At 37.6% G+C, this 25488-nt stretch overlaps 1 protein-coding gene across 3 annotated transcripts in view; it reads right to left on the bottom strand.

The window, feature by feature from the left end:
• The window catches only part of LOC134796685 (apoptosis-stimulating of p53 protein 2), a 288939-nt gene extending 266285 nt beyond the window's left edge, over window positions 1-22654 (bottom strand). Inside the window, exons 1-2 of one of the 3 annotated variants that reach the window (XM_063768850.1) lie at window positions 22378-22654; window positions 5809-5898 (exon numbers count right to left, since the gene is read on the bottom strand). The gene's annotated coding sequence lies outside the window, so the exon portion shown is untranslated. Of the gene's footprint in view, window positions 1-1576; window positions 1912-5808; window positions 5899-22247; window positions 22353-22377 lie in introns of those variants that run through there. The other 2 variants (XM_063768849.1, XM_063768848.1) reach the window with 2 other exon arrangements.
• Window positions 22655-25488: the final 2834 nt, after the last annotated feature.

Genomic DNA, 25488 nt, shown 5'->3' with positions numbered 1-25488 from the left:
TATTAATCGCATTGCAGACGTACTACGAGGAACACCCTTAGGATTGTGTCCCTTATAATATTTACGTATGCAACGCGTTGATGTTCTTTATAAGAGCCTCTACCATCAGTTTTAACATTGACATAACGCTCACGTCTACGTAATTTACTTTCTGTACATCTCGCTTGCACTATTGCTCGCATATGCGAGTACGAGCGAGATGCATAGAAAGTAAGTTACGTAAACGTGAGCGTTATGTCAATGTCAAAACTGGTGGTAGCCGTAAAGGACGTTCGCTCACGTGTCGCACGTGAACACCTAACTTAATATTACTACATCAAGGTGTCTAAAGACTTAGCTGCATCTCAAGCGACAGTGGTGCCAACGCGACGCGGCAGAGTGACATTTATTTTATTAAAAAGAGCTGTGATTGTCATTTGTTTTAGGGCAGAGTTTTGCAAACTGCGGCTTTCGAGCCCCATTCAGTTCTTACGAGGTTCAGTGCGGCTCTTTTGACTAGGTATATGAAATGGCAATCTCATAATAGGTATTGTCACTGTGACCGCATGCCTTTTGACAAAGTACGAAATGGTACAGAAATCAAATTCCTTGACCGTAGGTACCTACAATCTACATACACCTAGGTAGGTACCAATACCAATGTCCAATTCTAGGTTAATTTTATTATACCTACTATTTATACCTCGACTCGCGTCGAATGATGGTCTCTTCTCTATGACAGTTTATTTTTATACGGAGTAGCTGTCAAGTAAAATGTTTGTAGACATTTTTTGGAAATTGTATGTATGTATGTAACCTTATTTTTTAATTAAGTCCAACCAAGAGAGATTTGCAGGAACGTCATAGAGACCATCATACGACTAGCTAGGTATACCTATAAGTACCTATAGGTTATCTAACCTACCAAAATACTACCATATTAACACCTTTAATACTTCAAAATACCTACCCGCTAATCATTTTATAACCTATAACTATTTTTATTTACAACTGAGGTGTCGAAGCTGGCTTTATCTTAATTTTCATAACCAGTCGTTTCCTTTCACTCCGTCTATCGCCAACTTTATTTGTTAGTGACAGAGGTACCTATGCTCATTTGAAATTCTAAACTCCATGGAGTTATGATTTCCTGTTTAGGTATGTACAGTCGGCAAAAAAATAGTAAAATAAACGGAAAGTTTCAAATTATTCTACACGATTTTATTTTACTCTCAACGATAGTCGTGTGGTATAGATTATTTTGGACATTTACGCCCGCTTACCTTACCTCATTCTGCTCCTGCTGATGGTAATGTTCTTTTTCAACATTAATTAACCCATTTAGAAAAATATTGTAAATACAAAATAGGTTTTAAGAACTAACCTACCTGGTCTAAGTAGGTAAGTATACTGTGTACTTACTTGGTCTATTTGTTTTTTTTTTATTTGGCATTTTGTTATAAGTAATTTATTTCCAGCCAGTATCTAAATCTTATACCTACCCATATTAGGGGGCAGAATTTCTTATGATTAAGCTTTTAATAACTAATCGGCATATAATATGTTAAGATTAGTGTATATTTTGACAGCTACATACCCTGTGTAATCCTGAAATGAATGTCCCAATCCTTATTCAGTGGCACTTATTCACAACACAGTTGCACTACACCCAAGAACCACCTTTGGTCATCCGACACAAATTCAAATTTAAACTTTGCACAGCCACTTACAACGAACTGAGGTACCTGGCGAGATTTAAGCCAGCATTCACCGAGATGAAGGCTGTGTTACCAAACTTCCACAAATGTCAATATCACTCAAAAACACTGTCACAGAACGCAACTTAACCGTTTCCTAATTCAAAAATCAACGTGTTAACACATAACTTAAATAAAACTAGCGAAAAATCGCTTCGTACGCAGTCAGCGACGCGACGTTAAGTTGAAACTAAGTTGGATCCGCTATGAACCACGAAAGACCGTTGATCCAGTTGATCTGTCGGTAAAGCAGTTTTACTACCTTACCGACTACGTGGTGCTACAGACATGCTTGAGTATCGCTATCAGCTACGATCACGATACTCAAGAAAGAGATAGCGCGCGAACGTGAGTCCGTAGCGCGAAGTGGGAGAACTCAAAACCTGCGCCGGACCAGCCAGCGAAGCCTCTCAATACAGACGTATAGCAACAGGTGAATATTTTGAGCATGTGTGCGTGCAATGTTGCGAGATTTTATATATGTGTGCGTTTACTTGATTGTAGTATAATGATAACGTGCCTATTTTGTTTAGTACCTATTTATCAGTTCATGAATGTTTCTTAACTTTAATCTTACATTTAATTAATGTAACTTACGTTTAGAATTATATTGGCTTGACCACGTTGACGAGATAAGAGATTTGTTTGATCGTCAAGTTCAAATTAAATAAATACTTACCTGTAGGGAATTTCAGATAAATTAACCTGCCTCTTCAAACTTTCTCTCTTTTGTAATCCGCTGTAAAAATCTGCATAAATATTGTTAACAGACCATCAGCATCAGCAGTCAGCATTAGGTACCAAGAGGTACCTAATTGATACTCAGAAATCGGGCGTATTTTGAAATTTGGCACCCGGGCCAATAAGTTTCGCCGCCCCAGAAGTCAAGGAAGAAGAACAAAATGCAATCTGCCAGGGGCGGCATCCTGGAGTATTGGCGCCCCGGGCCATGGCCAGGATGGCCCTAGGGTAACTACGCCCCTGTCAGAAATAATTAATCAATGACAGATGCGAGGGAGCTGTCCATTCAATCGCCACCAACTGACAACAAAAGATCAACTAATCACTAACACCATCTTTTGTCACTGGCCAGTGGGCACACTCGTACGTCTTTTATTTTTGCGTGATTCCTGACTAATGAGGGGATCAAGATTAATGTCCCGCAGCACTTCTCCCAAATTGGACGGCTCGTTTCACGGACGGATTATTAGTTTTTCCTTCGACGTCTGTCTGCCCGTGCTAAGTGACAAGTGTTAGAGTCAAATTACTAGCTTTAGGGAGAAAATTTTATTGATTCATTTTTGTCGATTTGTAATTTAATAAAAATGTATTTTAGAACTTAATCAAGATAATGTCCTATTATCTTTTTTTATTAGCTACCACCTTTACGAGCAAACTTCTGAGTTTAGAAAGCGGGAAAAAAATCGTCATTTTGAGCGTGGTGTCTAGATTGGTCCCAAGTAACTACATGGTATTAAATGCGATTTATGCGATGCGATGCGCCGCGCCGCATACCATTTGGCATACTACTACATAATGGAATCACCATACAAAGTCACCTGTTTTCATTTTTCTTGAGTGTAGTAGGTATTCGGGAGTTAGGGGAGGCTAAATTGAACAGTAAGCTTTTCTATTACTTTGTATCCCAAAAAGGGAAGACGTGTGATGAATAGGTCCCGAGAAAACATCCTATTGTTTAATTTCCTGCTTAGCGGGATAAAGTAATAAAAACGTCAGCCCGAATAATATATGAGCATCCAAATAAAAGCACAAAACGGTGATAAAGACCTACATCCAATGTTAATTGAATTAATTAAATCTTCTATTTCGCGGCCATACTTCACCGAAACTTTAATTAACAAAACAAAGACGCTATGAAACCAGGGGCTGAATTCAGAAACAAAGTTGTAATACCAACTCAATTCGACCATCGCGGTCGCGCACATGTTGTTGAGCTTTAGAACCTGCGTGCATACATAAACAATTCATTTTCGATACGTCAAATGCACAATCGAAAATATTGCCGCTGGATCGTGTTGATTACGCATCCACTTATCAAACCGTCGACATCGAATTACTTCGGTACGAGTACATACTTTCATAGGTCGCCTTTGAATTCCCTGTGGCACGGCTTCGAAGCCTGATTCTGAAAAGCTTCAAACCCAGGGTACTTATGCTATTTCGCGGCGGTGAAATGCGTGGTGCCTACCCCTGAAAAACTACGGTTTATGAATTAATTTATAACTCTATCTTCATCAGTTTGATATATAGGGGTTATGGTTATCATTTCTGGTGTATGAAAAACATTACACCTCTGTCTGAGCTTCTTTTCTTGTGTTAATGTTAGCGTAACGGGTACTTTTTTACCCGATCTATCCATTACAAGTGATCTTCCTCCATTTATATAGGTACCTACTTAAAGCTTGCGTCAGTTCGCTACTCCTATAGAGATGACCCATTTTTCGTGAATAATAAGACGACATTTCGTTTCGGCCTTAAATTCAAAACCAAAATACCCCATAATTATTTGCACTTATCATTGTATTTCCGAAGGCAGAATAAGGATCAGACAGAGCTGATAATTCGATTGGCACTCGGCCGCCGACGGTTTTATGGGAGTCGTCAATAAGGGGGAGGAACAAATAAGCGACGCAATTACGAGAGAAGGTCGACTCAGCGTGTAAATACCTACGTCAGTGTTGGGTATATTGGCAACATGCAGCAGTAAAGATCGGTTTTCCTAGGATAGCGTTGCCGTCATATAGCGGCCGTCTTCATGCAAATACCTACTACGACATCCATATTTAGCCGTATTATTTAGTATGGAGATGGCCGCTAAATGACGGCACTAGTTTCCTAGGAAACTAGAGCATGACTGGGTAGTTTTTCGGATTTGTAAAAGTTTAGGCAGTGAAGCTAAGTTGACACAGTAGCCCTAATGATTCGGATTAGATAATTAGATATACCAATTCTTTTTCTTCTTTATATTTAAGAGCTGTGCTCTTGTCGGTGGAGCAATCTCCAGCTCGTCCGGTCCTCTGCCAAACTCCTAGCTTATACGATATACCAATACCTACCTAATCGGTTCAGATAATTTTTAAGACGTTCGAATGGCAGGAGTGTTGTTAAATAAATTATTAAGTAGGTAACATTTGGAGATCGTAAAGCACAAATTCAAAACGAGGGTTAAACGTTATGGATTTTCTAACACTGGCATACATTGCGAAATTGTCAAGAAATAAGAAAACGTCCATCTTTATTTGCATTATTTTTGAATCGCAACTCACATCATATTTTGGCCATTTGCTATGTACTTAATGAATTATGGCCAAATGGTGTGTAATATGGCCCATGAGGCTAAATCAGCTTTGTTAACTCGTCGAACGCCCATCATACAACAAATTGATGCAAAGCAAATTGATCCATATTGATTTGTAGTAACACACGTCCGATACTGAGTCGGTACGTTTCGCGGATGAACGACCGGCGTGTGGCTAAGCACATCTTTTACTCTGAGCTTGAGGAGGGCAAGCGGAAACAGGGCGGCCAATTCCTCAGGTACAAAGATGTGCTTAAGCGTCACATGAAGAAGTGTGGCGTAGAGTCCTCGCGATGGGAGCAGCAGGCAGCCATGCGTACGGAATGGCGGGCTGCAATAAATGCAAAGATAACCGATTTTGAATCTCGGCGGCGCTTAGAGCTTGATGCCAAGCGTGATAGAATAAAAGCCAGACCACCTGCGGCAATACCCTATAACTATATTAACGGTGTGCTCACACGCCCGCAATGTTCGCGTACTTTTACTAACAAGATCGGCTACATCAGCCACTTGCGAGCACACCAAAGACAGCAACGGAGTTGACAGGAGTTGCCGTGTCCGAAGTCGGCCGTGGAGTTATTTTATTATACACTGAGTCGGTACGACCCAAATTGAGTTAGTATCACACGTGTGATACTAGGGCGTTCCACGGGTTTCGGCCTTCAGTTTCAGTAGTTTTTTTTTGCATTTATAGGATCCTTATTAAATCGTATTATAAAATTTATAAAACAATGCAAGGTTACAATGACTTACCTGTATCGATGTACTTGAGCACAAACTGAACCTCAGGTCCCAGAGCCGAGGCCACCTCCAGGGGCAGCTCCGTATCTCGTAACACGTGCACTGTTGAAGAAATTAACGGGTTAGAGCATAGGTCTTCAGAGTAAGGCAAACATTTAACCCTTTAGTGCAGCGGTCGGCAACAGCGGCCCCCGAGTTCCCCTGGCTATTTTATATGTAATATTGTCAAACAACAATGTCTGATAATGTCACACATATTAACAAAAGTGCGGCCCGCGTCAACTTCCTTAACTACTATGTGGCCCTTGGCTGCTAAAAGGTTGCCGACCGCTTTGCATACACTGCATACGAAGCCGAAATATAGGGCAGTTATATTCAACTGTATTGACAGGGCTTTTTAAGTTTAACTTTATTTATAAGTTTTTGGAAAAAAATTCATTCTTGGTACAAGCTTTTATCGCTGACTGTACTTTTCTTACGACAGACCACTAATACTCATCGAGACAATTCTAAAAACCCCTAACACAATTAGGTTTCGTTGTTTTATCACAGAGTTCCTATGGCCACCTCCGGTCTCCATCATCAGATCAGCTCGATGACACCATAATATTGCATTATCACCCGACTTACGTATGTATACAAAATTTCAGCTCAATCGGAAACCGGGAACTGGATCAAATTTAACTTGCAAGATTTGATTAGAGACAACGGTCAGGTGAAAGTAAATAAAATATTGTAACAAAATAAATGATGTTGATATGACATGCTGTAAAGGGTTAAATAAAAGGGGCGTCAGCATGTAATTGTCCAGAAGTGTCATTTAGAGGTCTTGGTCTGTGATAAAGATATCATTGTCACAGCTTTCTCAGACCAAAACCAAAACTTTTAAAAACATGATGCTCTATGCTGTGTAAATTTTAATGATCGTATTTTGCGGTTCGAAAAACGAATTGTTGACAAAATATTATAATTAAACATTAAGTTACTTCTCATTCTATTTATGATGAAACGCAACACGTAATAGTTTCTCTTATTAGTCTTATTACTATCATCATCACTTATCGCAAAATGTCACGTATCTTAGAGGTTTCCTAACCGCAGCAGCCACTTTCTGATTCCTGCATGAAGGCTAGTCTGATAAGAAGCTATAATAACGCTTTTATCATTACTCATTACGCCAACTGCATCCCACAGCTGAGCAAAACTTAACAAGCATAACGGTATAGGGCAAATATTAGTTAATGCATTGTTCGAGTCACTTTATATGCAATTTTCCATACAATGCGACCCGCTTTTCTGTTCTTGAGTGTACATTCACCCTTTTACTATACATACATACTCAATGTTGCCATCGAATCAACCAAGTAAACTTATTAAGTGTTAAAAAGTTTTCCATACCCGCGGTAACAGCTAATGCTTCCACTTTAATACGCTTAGCATATCAAATAGCTGTAGCACCCAAAAACTACTTATTGAAGTCCTAACATAACAAAACTGAAATATCGCCCTGTTGCCTAGGACTGAAATAACATTACGCTAAAAGCAGTCAGTCAAAGCTTTGATAGCAAACCAGCAGAAAAACAAGGTCCTATTCATTAATGACGAAAATTATCCGGTCCTTTAAATTGTGAAAGAAAATATCTGGGAATTTTTCCAACGTCTGAATTGAGCTCATTATGTCAGAAGGGAAACAGGCAACGGGTGTCGTTCTGATCGCTCGAGACAGTGGCTGAACAATCCATTGTAAGGATCTTCTCCGTATGTACGCATATTTTGTCCAGATTTCAAGTTCCAGTTATGCTGGGTGACTTGCCAGTGGTCGCGCAACCAATGAGAATTCAAGGCCTGTTCACAAACAGATACCGTCTCATTGTTTGATTAAAAACTGCGATCATCAGCGAAAACGGCAAGGAAAAGTTGAGAGCGCAGGGAAAAAACGCGTGGCTATATTATGGCAAACGCATCGGCATTTAGGGAGCGATTCGACAAGTTTTAATGACTGCTGTGATGTGGCGACCGTTCCTGCCATTTTAGCGATGATACACTTGAACGATATGTCGACCATATCGTGATCTTTTAGCAATGTCACTAGCTGTCACAAAACTGACTAAATCTTTGCTCCAGGGAGGTTATTCCACTTTTTTATAGGAGGAGCATTTGATATAGGAGGCAAACGAGCAGACAAATTGCTTGATGGTAAGCAATTACCGTCGCCAATGGACACCTGTAACACCAGAAGGGGTTGCAACTGTTGAAAGTATGTTTTCGGCTTTAAAATGGGAGTAAGTCCGCTCTTTTCTTAAAAGTTTGAAGGGCGTATTGGTCCGGTCCGGAAATACAGAGAGCCTGAACATTAATGACACTAAAGTTTAAACAGAGTATACATACTCGTAAAATTATGAATATACGCTCTGCGATTGTGTATAAAGAACGATCGCTTCAAAAAATCTTTGTTTTTATTTTTTACTCCTTTTCCGAGTAACGTAAAACTCACTGGCTAGACTATTAGTTGTCACTGGGCTTGAGCTCCCTTTAAGGGGCCCACAGATTACTAGTTCGCCGGACGATATCAGCCTGTCAGTTGTTAGGAGCTGTCAAATTTTTGCATTTAACTGACAGGCTGATATCGTCCGGCGAACTCGTAATCAGTGGGTCCCTTTACATTGGTTCTATAAAGAACTCAACCCTGTCTCGGTGATCTTGAATAAAGTCCGCGCTTCGTAATTAAGATCACGCGTCCATTTATCTGTCGAATAACAAAAACAATAATTGTTGTGGTCGTTTGTTAATTCGTAATTGAAGTAAACCAAACATGGACTGCGTCGGTCCAATAAACATACCGGCAAATAAAAACTCGATCCATATAGCCATTGATTCCATATTTTAACATAGCGAATGTCAAAACACGGCACAGATTCTGGCTGCAATATTCATTGGAGTACATTTGAACGGTCGAATGCAGTAGCTAACGAATGAATATTTCCGCTACAACCTGCACTCTCAATTCTACTCCTATCGCATATTTTATAGCAAACCGAACAAGTACAATCGGAGCAAAAATATAAAAAAGCTTGTTTTGGTTCTATCTTCTTCTGTGTACAAGAAAAAATCCAAAGAAATAAAATTAATGCAACTCTGTTCCTTTGGAAAATGAAAATTTATTTGAAGTGTTTTAGTCCTGTCAATTATCCGTCTTGTTCTTTAGGCCAGTCAAATTAATTTTTTTCAAGGAATTCATTCCCAGCAAGCTGGAAATCGTCTTAATACCTTCATTTGGTTCTAAATTAGTGTAATCCGAGTTTGCTTCATTTCAGGAGTTGTGGAAACAATTTTGCTATTTTTCCGTTTTTGCTTGTAGTTCGAAAACGGTACGTACGTCCGACGGAAAATTTGTTCTAATCATGATAAAAATTGGCATCTGAGGATCCGAAAGGTACCATAATATGAATTCGTAGTCAAAGATTTTGATTTTTGGTAAAATCCTGTTAAAATCCGATTTTTTTTTTCACCAGTGTCTGATCCACAACAACCTTGCTGGTAGTGACATTGTAATTTATGGTGGGTTCCTTCTACATCGAGTGCTTTTGTCAATTCAAGGTAAAATGTATCTCCCAAGGTTCCCAAAATTTGTCCACACCTCCTGGGATGGAGCAAACTCTGATTATACGCATTTAGGACGAAATGAAGGTATTAAATAAAGGATCTAGGGTTAACGCTCGACACTAAGCTAAACATGCACTCACACATTATAAATATCTGCAAAAGTGCCTACAAAATTTTAGGGTTCATTATTAGAACGACTTCTGAATTTCGTGACCCTAAAATCGCAATAATTATTTATAATGCCTATGTTCGCAGCAAGCTTGAGTACAATTCTATCGCATGGGACCCTCGGGAAGCAAAATATACCATAATGGTCGAGCGCGTCCAACGTAAATTTGCTAGACATCTTTACAAAAGGTATTACGGATACTACCCGTACTTATTTCCGTCATCCTTTGTATTGGGAATGGTAGGGTTAGAGTCTCTCGAGCTAAGGCGTAAGCAAACGCTTGTCTTACACTATTGTCTGCTTTTAAGAAATCGTATTGACAACCCATCCGTTCTGGAGCGTATGCGTATTTTTACCCCAGACAACTACATAGCTGCAGTAGGGCGTAGCGCACGTAGAGCCAGAAACCTTTTTGCATATCCAAATGTTCGCACCTATCACGGTTCAAACACACCCACGTACCGAGCAATAGAATTACTAAATAACTTCATAGCTACAGTCCAAAACGCAGACATATTCGCAGACAAGTGGCCGTCCCTACAACGTAGTATCAGGATTTTTTAAACTCTACCTATGTTATTTAATATCAGATTCTTTTATCTCTATGTAACTTAGTAATACATAATATGTATGTTCAATTATAAAGATAAGTGTGTAATACAATAAGTGTACCTACTAATTTTATGATACTGACTGATACTGACAACATATGTACCTAATTAACAGTATAAGTGCCTTGGCTGGAGCTGTAAACTTATACATAGTGTTTGAATAAAGAATAAAAAATAAAGAATAAGAATAAAGAATAAAGAATTAAAATGATTTCCAGCTTGCTAGAAATTAATTCCTCAAAACGTTTTTTTTTATATAATTTGACTGGCCTACTTGGGAAAAATAGGAAATAAAATAGCATAGACATAGACTATCATCTCTACATAGGTAGGTAAATAATTTTGCATTTAAAGGTTATTAATTCTATGGAGATGACTGCTGACACCGCACCCAAGCTATGTGAAAAATACTATAGTGTAAGTTTAGTGAAGTCTTTTCACTATACATACGTCCCTAATAGAGATGGGTAGTGAGTAAATACTCACGGGTAAATACGGAGTAAATACTCAGTATTTACTCAATATACCCGTATTTACTCGTTTATACCCAAATTGGTGGGTATAAATTATTTAGAGTGCTGAAAGGGGCATATAAATTTGAAACATATGTGTATTTTGTAATGGACTAAGTACTCAAAATTGAAAGAAATGTATTTTAAGAGGGGCACTCCATACATGTAACTAATTGACACAAAAAAAAAATTCAGAACCCACCAACGTGTTGCACATCATTAAATGGGTCTTTAAAAATAACTGGAATATTTCTAAGAACATTTTTGGATAAATTTAATATTTTTGGAAAAAAATCGTTTCGAAAGGCCAAAATAATGTTTATCTCTCTATAACTTTAGAACCAAAGTTCAGAAAAAATATGAAAACATATCGGGAGATTAGCCGTATAATAGAGTACAAAAAACAATATTATGATCATCATCGGTTGAGCCATTTTAGAGTTTTCATTAAAAAACCCTTAATAAAAAAAAGGTCGTAACTGCCCCGTAAACACACATAACACTTTTACGCGACATGCAATTATCTAGATTTCTAGAACATCGATAGAATTTAAGTACCATATGTTTAAAGTAAATACCTTCTTATTTAAAACAAAATTGTTAACTATGCATTATCACAATTTGCCTCTTACTAATAATTACCTTTTTTCCTAAATTAAGCGTCCTATATGCTTTTTATTTTATAGATATTGTTAATACACGTTAGCACTCTTCAATAAAAGACAATTTTGTTCTTAAATCTCACTTTTTGAATATTTTATAAGCAATCGTTTTTACCCACCTAAATGAGTAAATACGGGTATTTATCGGGTGCTTTGAGTAAATACCAAGTAAATACTACGTATGTACGGACCTATAATTTCTAGTATGTACTTATACGAGGATGATAAACGTATATTATACGTACATTGTACAAATCATGCAGATACAAGTTGTTCATTTAATTTAATGTTACATCCAACAATTTGATCGTTTGACTGCGGCATTGTTCTCGCGGATGGATGAAAGCAAAACTATTGTGTTGTGCAAACTTATGGGATAATAAATTCATGGAGATTGCCAATATATACGCAACGTCTACGCGTATTTATTGTGTGTACCTTCATAAGAACTTAAAGCACGTATTTCAGATACTTGACTAGCTAAATTGTAAAACAATTTTAATTTCAGGCGTATTACTTAGGCAGGTTAAGGCTCTAGTCATGGTCGTGGCGCATTGTCTACAACGTCTTCATAATTAATCATAATATTCATATAGAAAAGGTAAAAAAACTGTGCGATTATCTATATATATATCTAATCCATTCACCAGCCAGATACAACAACAATATTGTAAATACTACAGATCACAGTTTACACATGCACGTTTTAGTGATGGATGGACAATGGCCTCTTCTAATATTGTATGCGGATACTGGTGGGATGCAGGTTAGGAACTTCACACACTTATTTGAATTAATTTTACAGACAAAATCTACGATTAGGTATTCATATCAAATCCTATCATATCGGTTGATGCAAATCCATATTTTTTGATAAATTCAGTCGTTGGTTGGTTTTGATAAGTTCAACTGAATTATCTCATACCTCATCGCCTCGGCTACCATATTTAATAAATCTCAATATTTCTGTGCAAAATGCTTAAAACCTCCCGGAGAATAAAAATCAGTCTCCGATATTTTAATACGCCTGTAAAAAGCATGTGCGCAACAATGATCAAGAGCGAGCAGTAAATTACTCTCTGAAAAGGAGCTTCACTTTCCAGTAAAACCATTTTCTCTTCAGCTTATCAAACCATATCTCAAAATGCGAGTAATTACAGTATACAAAAGTACCGATAAAAATTACAACGTACTCTTGTACTAATTTGAAAGTAAGTTAACGACTTTATACAAAGAAGTTCCCAAGTGAAATAAACTAATTTTCTACCCTTTTCATCGTCGCGTGCTGACGTTATCTCCTTCAATTCGTAAGTATGGAGTTCATTAGGTCAAATTATAGTTGTTACGCTGCAATTTGCGATTGCATGTCGTTGACTGATAAGTCGTTGATGAGCAAAAACATTAACTTTTATTGTTCCCGTGGGTTTCGCCTTTGTGTGAAACTGTAATTGTGTCAAGGCAAACCTAAATCATTGGGTACAAAGGCATTTTTGTGCGCTTGTTAGACTCAAGGATCAAATGTTTTTTTTTGATGGACAAGTTTAATAGGGGCATTAAATAAATGCTGTTTTGTGCGGATCGTACAATCATATTTTAAGTCTAATAGGTATCGAGACAAGTAAATTAAGCATTAAGTTCGCCTTTTGTACAACTTTTCCTGCACAATAAAGTTTAAATAAATAAATAAACTTTTAAACTTTTATATGTACCTTCTAATATGTCTATGTAGGTAATAGGACCCAGATAATTATCTATCCTATGGCCTAAGTTGTTCTCATTATAGTCGATCCATCTATCATATTCTCTTATATGGCATTGAAAAACATGGAGATAGAATTCTGCGAAATTCGACAGACATTTTATTAGACTGCATACCTGTGCGCAATTATCAAAGAAAAACCAACATTATTCAAAAATGGTATGGGTACTTAGAAGCTTTACATTTTCTATGCAGCGATGATAATAAAACAGCGTCATGCATCGCACAGGATGGTTAGAACATTTTTTACAAAACATGTCTTAAGCATTCACACTCCTAATCAGGAATAAGATCCAGTCGCTATGTTGACACGATGCCATAAACATCTACAAAGTCGTTTACAGTATCCGGGGAAAGCATCATCGTATTCGTTTAGAAGATTTAAGCCCTACTTATCGACAGTGCTCTAAAAGCAATTCAAAGATTTATCATAACGTTAAATATAAATTGAATCATATTGAAACAAAGTTAGCAACATCCACTCTTTTCCCTGTTAATGATTACTTTGCTTCTATATGATAGGTACCTACTACACACAATTGGTTTACGATTAAGTATGTAGCTATATTTTGAGATTTATTTTATTGTTTGTTGCAGGAACATTCCTCACCGTTCTATGTGTAGCCAAAATAGGCATTATGTAGGAGTATGTTTTACTTTACAATATGGTTACAAACACACGCTAGAAGTTATTAACAATGTCAATGCTACCGCTGGCACCGCTGTGGTCATGATACCTACGCAATTACGCATATACCTAATATGGCTTCTATTTACATTTGAAGCGCAGCTAGACAGATCTTGTTACATTCGGCTTTTCACCCGGGAATGTAACGAATGGGAATGAACAATTGCAATCGAACATAAACAAAAAGCGAGGTTCAATTACTTACGCAAACTTAAAGTTAACTTTCTACTCACTTTACGCAAGCACCATGGCATGTTCACGGCCACCCGTCTACATCGTAAACAACCCATTTTTACATATAAACTTCGTAATAAATCAGGAAGCTGTCAAGTCAACGAAATCTCGAGTGTTTAAAGAGTCGCATAGTAATGAACTGACCCTTACACCATGGCTGTCGAGTCGTGACAGGAGTGAATATGTATGAGTGTCTCCCTTGCGAAATGCAGGAAGTTCGTTCGATACCATCGCCACAGTAACTTTTACTGCCGAAACAGGGCGGGTTTTCGCAACGGCAAAAAGTTGAATGCTGCCTTTGGTAAAGACAAAAGTTTCATGTACTTTAAGCTTCAGAATGAGATGTCACGTTTTTGTTCCAAGGTGGGTTTAATGAAGTCGGCAACGAAAGTAATTTTTTAAGCGGTCTCATATTCATTTAACCGACTTGGTTACCACATGTGGCTATTGAACGTTAAAATCATAATAAGAATGCTTTTTATTTTTGGTATAATAAGTAGGTGGTGTCGATACATCCAATGAAGCTGACAATCAAATCAATGACGAGCCTTAGTACCTACTTATTTCTTGGTGGTGTCATTAAGTATTTATCATACGAGTATATAAGTACTACCTGTGCCCAGCAATGGTCCAAAAACGAAGCACTTTTTAAAATTAGGTATTATTTCACATATTTATGTACTCATCTCATCAATTAACTAACCCGATGTTCAGGGCTGTGTTTTAGGTCAACTGTGTAATCCAATCAAAGTAATTACGTACGTAACGCACATCGTAAAACTTGTTGTATTTTCCAGAACAAAGGAATAGCGACATTCTTGGAACATAAAATTGGAATATACCTACAAGAAATAAATTTGAAATTAAGATGATACTAAATCAGTAGACAATAGTGAATGATCATAAAATATTCTCAGTAGTCTCAGTACCTAGATCATAATTGACGGTTGTTAATCTCATTATATTTTCATGAAAGCATAGTTGAATTAAAAGGGATAGGAACAAAGACAAGCAGTCTCATGGGAAATGGTCAATTAAGAGATTTTAACGAGATTAACGATCACTTATATTATAACTTATAACTTTATAACCCTTCGCCGGTTTGAAATTTCTATCAAAACTGTAGTTGAATTAGAAATGTAATTCCTTAAAGCAAACTGGGATTTTAATTTAATAAGTACAGGTAACTTTACTTTCAGATGTTTCAATGTAATCCGAATGGCAGAAAGGAATTCCTTTCGCACCGGATCGATTTTGTAAATCCGGTGTTAAAAATGTCTCCAATGGTTAGGCAGGTATACTTACGATGAAATTTTTATAATATATACTAATGCGAAATATCAATATACCTTTGGCTTCCTAGATTAAGTTTTCTCGAGATTTCAAACAGAACGGTGCGCTCACTGACTTTTTGGTAACCAGTTCATTGAAAAATATGACCATAAAAATGAAGCGGTTGAAACGCTCGAATAACCCTTAGTCGAGTCGGTCTTCCTGACATTTTTGTAGATAATATAGGATTTTCTCCCCTTATATGGTTTATAAATTACGGCCTGGACTGAAGGTTCCGGGTGAGAGTGAAAGTGGCATTTCGGACATATCTTTCCCACGGCCGGGACGCAATTATGGTGGCGTCTCTTTTTTTTGCACCCGCGCGCTATGGCCGACGCGTTGGTAGCAAATGATGGACGTAACGTATGTGAGCGAGCGCGACGCACTGATAATTAAATCAAATTGATATTTATTTTTTATGCTACAACAGTTACTGACGCTATGATCTACCTAGAGAGTACAGGTCTCCCAGAAAACATCAATTGCTTAGTACCAAGATGACTGATATAGCAGAATTTAAGACGTGTGTACCTACATTTTACCACCACGTAGAGTATTGTAATATTTTAATCGCTTTCAAAGTTCTTACTAATTCAATGTTCTGTTAGAAATCACTGGCAGTAGTTGACAAATCTATACTTACTACTTAGTTCCAAAAGCTCGGCTAGAAAGCTCACTTTTTTGTCACTTCTGGCGCGATTATCGCTTCCAAGTTTCACTACGCACACACTTTGCATATAGCCAATGGAATCGAATGTAGGTAATGTAATGAATGAGGCACATACCAAAAGCATCCGTCTCAGATAATGTAACCGCTAACTCGAACCCTTTCCTCACTTTTACTTACGCGTGAATGCTTTTACTGAAATATCGTTGGCAATATTTTACGAAGGAAGCTTTAAGAACCTAACCTAACACATGAATAATACATAATATACCTACATAATAGTATTTAGGTATTAGAGAATTCTGTGTATTACACATTTATCACTATACCCGGAGTTTTAGGTGCAGGAATGATTTCGTGTATTTATTGCCTACTTTGTTTATTGTAAGTAAATAAAAATTACCTTACTATGAATTAACATGGGGAGCATTCCATGAAATTGTCTACCGTTTGTCCCGTACAAATGCGAATATTTTGAAGATTTTCAGGTATAAGTTTCCTTTTTTATGACAAATGGTCAAAAATATACACAGAAAAATAATCACCTGCTTTAAATGCCGAAAAAAAGGCGCAACACAGGAAATAAAATGCGTTTGTACGGAACAGCCCGTGGAATGCTCCTGATTACCTAGCTATTATTTGAAGATTAAAAAAAGAAATACATGTGGACTATAAGATTGGTATAGGTATACTCGTACTGTACGTAAATGTAGTCAGCAATAAAGTAGCTGGGAGCCTGGCCAAGATGACCATTAATAACGCCAAATCGCGTCGCCAATCGGAACCTACGAGTAGATCACACATGGAAATAGCCACGTGACTTTTCATAGTATCTGTCATCCCGATACATTTTTAGGGTTCCGTACCCAAAGGGTAAAACGGGACCCTATTACTAAGACTCCGCTGTCCGTCTGTCCGTCCGTCCGTCCGTCTGTCACCAGGCTGTATCTCACGAACCGTGATAGCTAGACAGTCGAAATTTTCGCACATGATGTATTTCTGTTGCCGCTATAATAACAAATACTAAAAAGTACGGAGCCCTCGGTGGGCGAGTCCGACTCGCACTTGTCCGGTTTTTTTATTTTCGTGTGGCGTTTGTCGACGTACGTCGTACGATTGCCATCTTGACTAGACCCCCCAACCAGATGATTCAAATGAAACGTACCAATACACGCTCCTATTCTTTTACAAGAAATATATGTTCCCATCATTTTGAAAACCATTTCCGCTTAGCTACTTCTGCGGCTAATGGTACAAATGTTTAAATCTTATCTGATACAGACTAATTCTAATCGACATTTCCAATAAAATACATTAGATTACAACTCTCTAACCACTGTCATATTTTAATACCTAATTTATAGTTGTTATTGCGTGTTAGACACTTAGTAGGTTTAGTCGAGGCAATTAATACAAGTTGAGTACTAACAGCTTAATAGAACATAACTTAAATACTTGTTAACTTGTAGTAACCAATAGGCGCTAGACAGGTTTATAATAAATAGTTATCCCTGTAGGTTTATGGCAGTAACCTTAGTTTGAAACAGGCAGTTAGGTACTTGTACAGTATAATAATAATATTTAATTACACAAACGGGTCTACCGCGATATAATTTCATTGTTTTTACCTTTAATTCCGAAGTTTCAGCTGAGTTGCACCAGCTGTGGTCACGGAAAGACAAAAATGAAATTAAATCGCGGTAGACCCGTTTGTGTAATTAAATATGTGTACAAAACGCGAGAGTTTAAAGTGTTATATAATAATAATGTAAGTAATTACCTATTACCAAATTGAAAGTGATGTATGTACCTACTCAATGTGCGATGCGGTTTTCGAGACCACTTTTTTTTTCAGTAAAGTATGGTACATTTTAAACTTAGGTGTATTAGGTTCGCCAAACTTACGTTTAACGGCGACATGATGCACTCATTTTCAACGTTAAAAAAGTGTTTTGTGTTTATTAAAAAAAATAGTAGGTACCTATGGTTTGTGAGCTCACTGACCAAGTAAGTAGCTACTTACCGAAGTCTTCGTATTATGTCAGATTGATAAAAGCTCAAATTTCTTCTTAGGTTTATTGCTTACTACTGCCCACCTTAAGAAAGCTGCTCATAGGTAAAACTAGATGATACTGTCCACCTTGAGAAAACTAGAAAAGTAAAACACCTGCATGTAAATCAGCCTTTACAATCTCAGATCATCATCAATTCTCCACGCTGCGACAAAATAGCTATAACGGACGCAAAATGCTAAAGAAGGAAATACTGTACCATGACGTCCATGACGTCGTTATTTGCGCTGATAGTTGGGTGTAATACATAGTATTACGGCAAAGTTTTCAATTATCTACCGGTTGGTAACATTTATAAATTTCATAGCGAGCGCTGCGGACAAACTGAGCGTCTTGGCCGCGGGCGCTAATTCAGGCTAGATCGTCACCTACGCGACGAGAATTTTAAACTAGAAAATTGCGAAGAGGTTTATTTATTTTATATAATACTGTGTGTGTCTGGCCATGGGGCTTTAAATCCAGGGCTCGATTCTACTCGCTAAACTGAGCTACTTTTACTATGGCACCAACCCCGAAATCCCGATTTTTTTTTTTACTTTGCCTACATTTTGGCTGATTAGATGTCGACGTTTTGTATGGAAAAGCCAAAAATTTTTCCCCGATTTGTGGGTTGGGCCCATAGTAAAAGTAGCTTAGTTTAGCGAGTAAAATCAAGCCCTGGATTTAAAGCCCCATGGTCAGACACACCATGTATACTAGTGACCCGCCCAATTTTCGTTAGTCATAATTGGTTTTTCTCAGAAACGCGTAACTTTTCAGGATTGCTATAAAATAAACTTAACCTAACCTAACTTATCTATAGAATAACCTTACGAAAATCCTGAAAAGTTAACGGTTTCAGTTTTATGACTAACGATAATATGACAAACAATACATTATGACTTAAAACTTTATGGGAAACCCCTCACTGAACACCATATACCAGTGCACAATGAAACATACTCATTTTTTTTTAATAATTAAAGAATATGTGCGAAAATTGTGAAAGTAAAATATCATGAAAATTTATAATAATTTGTCTATCATATGGGAAAATATAATATACTTAACTTTAGAAACGGCTGAGATAGGATGATTTATAATTTGAATGTTTCATTGATGGCATGGTATAGGTCACATGTCTAACATTGAAACAGTCGTTTATAAAACACTAGTTGCCAGAAAGTGTATGATATCAAGCATGGAGATATTGGAGATGCTCAAAACCCTCCCGCGTTCACTTAGTTGGCAATCATGCTCCGTTGACATAAAAGACGCAGCATGCCGTACGTGCCGACCAGATTTTCGATTCACAATGAAACTCAGGTGTGTGTACAATGAAACAAGTCTTTCGCTTTTATATATTTCAGCAATCTTATAATAATTCCATACGTCGGAAACCTTTTAAATAACCAATTTGAGCCTACGACTATTTTCTGCTTTCCTTTCTCATTAATTGATTGAAAGCATGTATGTATTAATGTCACTTATTTATTACACCGTTTCAATGTTTATTAACGATGTTTCATGGTAGACTATAATTATTACATCTGTTTAACTGTAAAAATTAGAGTGTTTCATTGAAAACATGCACAAGTACACAATGAAACAAAACTCATATTTTATTAAAAGGTTTGTAATACAGAAACTGCAAAAGATAAGTAGAAACCAAGAATGCCATACGATAGCCAAATAAATTGTTTATCTTCATACGAAATATCACACTCATAACTTTAAAAACACCAGAGATAGGAAGTTTTGAACTTTTAGTGTTTCATTGATCAACAAGTTACCCTATGTAAAATAAAATTTGTAGTTTTGCGGCGTTAGTAGATTCAACGATAGATGATATTTTTCAGTCAAATAAGTACTTACTTCAGCAATGTAATTTTTGTTTTCGTCAAGAGATGCTATAACCCGTACTCATGATTTCGTTTCATTCTTCAGACGTAGAATATTAATATTGCACATTACTTACATACTCGTATTAAGTAGGGTAGGATGGTCTAAGACTGCGCACTTAAGGTTTGAGAAGTGATAAAACAATAAAGAATGCAATGCATTATGCAATGCAATAAAGTAAACAAATAATTTGTAGGTATCACCAAATTCAAAGCCTACACAGCTGAAGGAGCTTTTTTAGCATACAATATTCCGTTCGTGTAGGCATGCCAATTCATAAAACGATCGGTCAACTCCAATTTTATGGGTAAGTGCGACCAACAGGTTGGCGAGTGCGGTCATTCGGGCTCTTTGGATAGATGCCAAACGAATTACTTACGAACAAAGTACCATTTTATTCATTGAACAATTTATGCTAAATAAACATGCATGAAAATTCTTATCAGATATTGTATGTTGCAATATTTCGGAATCTCTTTGAAATCGGCAAAATGTACCTACATTGTACAGAGATTTTCTGATTAACCTCCTCGATGTTTATTCTAAACAAATCTTAGCTTTCCGTAAAACAACATATTTTGGTTTAGTCGTTGTTATCAAACAAGTTTTAAATAAATATAATAAATTAATCATAATCTAAATCATTTTGAATATCCGACGCTGCTTTGTTACAAGTTGTATTTTAATTTTACAGAAATCCGATTGTTTTCCCATTAAGTTTTAAGTCATAATGTTTTGTTTGTCCGCATTTTTGTTAGTCATAATTTGGTTTTTCTCAGAAACGCGTAACTTTTCGGGATTGCCATAAAACAAAGCTAACCTAATCTAACCTATCTATAGGATAACCTTACGAAAATCCTAAAAAGTTAACGGTTTCAGAATTATGACTAATGATAATCTGACAATCATTACATTATGACACTCAATAATTATGTCAAACAAAGGGATCCGATGTAGGGTATTGTGGTTGATACAATGTACCTACTAAAGATACTTCACTAGACTATTGAAGCGCCATAGACCCAAGTCTCAGGTTAGCGGCCCATCAAGTACTGCTAAGGTGAATTAAAGTGACATATCTCAGTAACGGATCGAGGTTTTTGTCCCGGCGGTACATCACTGCCGGACAGTTACCTAACAGGATGTTGACATCTTTTTCTGTCAAGCCGGTACCAACTTTGTCGATATTTAATGAACGAAGCCAATAAATTGTGATTCGAGAGCTATTTTTAGGTACAGGGACTTTCAACACCCAAGTTTAAACAAGTTTTCGTATAAAATATTTTTTGATACATTTGTTATTGCCGATATCGTTCTTATTTTGTATATGTACAAAAACTGTTGATGTGAATTGAAACCACGCTGTGTCAGACAATTTAGAGAAACCAGCCCTTAGAACTTGGTCCTGATTTTGACTAGAACGCAATTTCTACAAATTAAAATAAACATAGGTGCTGATTATCGTGACCGATTTCGGACGCGGCGACAGTTTGTTTTGGAGTAGGCGTTTTAATTTAATAGCTGTTTCACTGTCTGGTGCGCCTTTAGGTGGCTCGCGTACCATCTTCCAGATAAATGTGACTTAATTAAAATACTAGCACTTTTTGGGCACTTAAGCACACCGCATACCTACATAGGTAGGTACTTTGAGGTTGGCGGCCGGTCTTAAGCTCATCTCGTTTTCTATCAAATATATGTATTATTGTTTTAGCATGACGCACTGAAACTTAGATAGCCTATTTAGCCTACAGTTGCTTTCGACGAGTATGCGACTTTGCATCAGGGACGCGCTAAACGGATCGTTAAAATATTCCAAGCAGCGTCTCTGGCATCTTGCTAGCTAAACTTATTGAGCAGCAACTTATGCTATGCGACGTCACTTTTCGCGAACTTAGTATACGGTATAAAACGAGGATACCTATACTTAATATATATCCTATTACCAATAAAGATAGTTACGCACGGTATTTCTCTACGAGAGGCTCAGAAAATTCATCATCGAGGATTTCTGTTTTCCTGGGTATTTTCTCCATATTTCCACTCTCTCTATGACCACCAGCGGGCTCAGCACGGTTCCATTTTTATCGACTATCACTATGCGCGTCCCTTTCGCACTTACATACTTGTTAGAACGTGACAGGCATGGTGACAAGGGATAAAAACGTGACCGTGCTAAGCCGCCAGGTCTACTCTATGATATTGCACTCTAAACAGCAGGCACGGTTCGAGGCAGCACCAGCAAATGACACTCGTGTACCCACCTCCGTGCGCCGGGTGCACGCTGAGCAGCAGGCACGGCTCGTCGCAAGGCTCGCGGCAGCACTCCAGCACGTCGCGGCACGTGATCTGAGGAGTGACAGGGACGGCTGTCCCCACCACTCGTGTACCCACCTCCGTGCGCCGGGTGCACGCTGAGCAGCAGGCACGGCTCGTCGCCCGGCTCGCGGCAGCACTCCAGCACGTCGCGGCACGTGATCTGAGGAGTGACAGGGACGGCTGTCCCCACCACTCGTGTACCCACCTCCGTGCGCCGGGTGCACGCTGAGCAGCAGGCACGGCTCGTCGCCCGGCTCGCGGCAGCACTCCAGCACGTCGCGGCACGTGGTCTGAGGAGTGACAGGGACGGCTGTCGGCGCCCAGCCGGCGCCGCTCTCGCACCACACTCGGACTATCATCTGAAACAAGGCGTAATTATTTTATTAATGATCGCAAAACTATGACTGCTACTAAACAGCGCACTTGAATAGACTAGCTAAGGTACCTCACTGTAAAATTCCTAAACATTGCCTTCCATGAACACTTTGCCTGGTTGCTGTCTATAAAATTATGGGAAAGGCCACAATTATTAATCAGGATAATTTTAAAATTATATCCGATGACAGAGCCAGGTCAGTCAGGAAATGTTCGGCGTGGTAGATAATGTTATGCATCAGGTTGACGGTCTCTAATAAATACTATGAAAGTTTCGGGATGTTTAAAAGAATATTTTTTTTTTAATTTTGTTGTCTCGGCTAAAATACTTTTTCTCCAGTTAAACTTAGTTATTGAGGTAAAGAAAATACGTTTATCCAACTCATTAAGGAAAACCTTTTAGTTTTAACTGGGGAAAACGTTTTTGCTCTTCAATTTTAACAATGGAATGTTGACCATTAGGTTGACATTGTTATCGTTATTATTCCTCAAAAGGTTGCTGAATAGAGAATCTAGTTTCAAACAAACAAAGAAAAATGCCAACTCGTTACTGCGACACAACAAAACTGCGGATTGCAGTTTCGGTTGGAGATTGCATCGAAACATTTTATTGTTTTCTTTGGCAATACGGCAGACGTAATTAGGATTTCCCACCTCTAGCTCTAGAGGTAAAAAAAATAGGCCAGATTAAAAAAAAAAACATCGTTTTCCATCTACTTTGACACTAAATCACAAGACCTATCACGACTAAAAATATAGAATCGTTTTAGTTTTTCATGGGTACAATGCGAAACTATCTGTGTACCTAAGCTTGTGCATTGCGTGCAGAAACACATTTAGAAATAAAAATCGATACCTTAGTGATTATTACCAAAAACTTTATCTGAATGAAACAAAATGAATTTTCTACAGAATACATATATCTCCGCAAATCTGCTAACTTGAACTAGTACAGTAGAGGAGAGCGTCTCGACCTTCGAGTCCAATTAATTGAAAATAGTTTTCGATGAACTCTATTCTTGCATCAAATACCTACGCAAAAACAATGTACTTACAGGAATTAAACTTCAATCAAATTGTTTGCGACTGCCAAGGACATTTATATATTTTAAAATATGTACATCAAGTAGGTAGACCCTACTGGGACTCACAATCAATCAGCGACAATGCACGCCACAGACCACATAAATCCTTAGAGGCCTCAATAACAACAGCTACCTTTACAAGACATGTATCGATTGTCAATTCATACTTACATAAGTTGAACTCAAGATCCGTAGGAGATATTCGTGATTGGAGATCACATCTACACTGGTTATCTTAAAATCCAAAGCGTTGTGAATCTCCAGACACCTCAGGCATAATTAACATCGCTTAACGAGTGCGAGTGTCTTTTACGCTCTGGCAAACCAGTATAAGAGCGCTTCCCGATTACGCATAGTAGTTATAAGTTATGAAGTCAAGTGACACTGGTTTTATCTAAAGCTCAACCTCCTCGAGCTCGCGCATCAAAGTGTAACACATCCCCTTTTCAATGATTCACGAATCGATGCCGACATCTCCCGCAATTTGAATTTTACATCCCAAATTGTTATTGCACGAACCAGTAATCCCGAACACCTACAATTTTCGCCGAATTTTCTCCCAAATTATGATTCATGAACGACGGTGTATTTAGTTAATGCTTTTAAAAGCCTTCGAGAGCTTGAGAAAATAAAAGTGATCGAAATTGGGAAGTACTCTATATTTAGTAGGTTCTCTACTCGCAAAGAAATGTTTGACTTTTAGCATAAGTGGGTATATAGAAAGAGATTTTGAACAAATTAAGGTATTGGAGTTTGTAAAGAATGTAAATACTGTTTTTATTAAAAAAAACTTCGATGCGCTCAGCGCAAACATTTTGGATTATAAAACTTATAAGTACTTACCTACTTATCTGTTGCTGCGCAAGTTTCCTTAATAAGTTTTAATAAAGCTTTCTTAAACAATTACAAAATTTACGAAAATGAAAGTAAGTAAGTACAATACCTACATAAAAACGTGAACTTTGAAAATTTTGACACTTCTTTTTTGGGCAGTCGTGTAAAAAGATTTCAATATTTCAGGTGTATTTCGTTTATTTTTATCCTTCTGAGAGCCAGAGTCATTTTAGCAGTTTTGAATTTGGTACTTTTTAGGTGGAATTTTGTTCTTTTAAAAGGTACTTAGTAGGACAGAGCTAAGCGTTTCTACTCCAATGAAGTGAAATAAAGTAAACAAGAGCAGAGAAAATTGATAAAAACGCGTTCTCAAACAAGTAACGCTAGTTAATAATATAGTTAGTTGCAGATTCCGTTGACGCTGTGACGTGATAATTTATGGGATTCTTACGTAATGAGCGCCAATCACAGGTCGACTTTCCGAGTATGTACCGGTTGATTGCCGGCTCCATGGGTGCTTCATTCAAAATTCATAAATTTAGTCTGCAAGTAGGCCTTAGGGCTCTTTTACAAGTCAATACAACATTTACATTTATATTAATCTGTTCTGGCAGAATTATTTGCTAACCGATTGATGAAGGTATTTTCTATCTTATTGATAACTATGAAAACGCGCGCCTACGACCACCATGAAAGAACACATTGTAAAATATCATGAGAAAAATCGTGCGGGCGTTTTACGATTAATCATAAACTACACCACCATGACGTCTACACACGGAGAAAGTATTTCACAACATTGCAGTTTAATTACCACGCCATTTTCTCCCAATATCGGCATCAGCTCTTGCTCTTGTTAACATTGTTAACCCGACCTGTTTTTTCCACACAG

This window comes from Cydia splendana, chromosome 14 (genome assembly GCF_910591565.1).
Source record: "Cydia splendana chromosome 14, ilCydSple1.2, whole genome shotgun sequence".
In the NCBI taxonomy this organism is placed as follows: Eukaryota; Metazoa; Arthropoda; class Insecta; order Lepidoptera; family Tortricidae; genus Cydia; species Cydia splendana.
The sequence above is the reverse complement of the archived record's forward strand: the minus strand, read 5'-3'. Positions and strand labels throughout refer to the sequence as shown.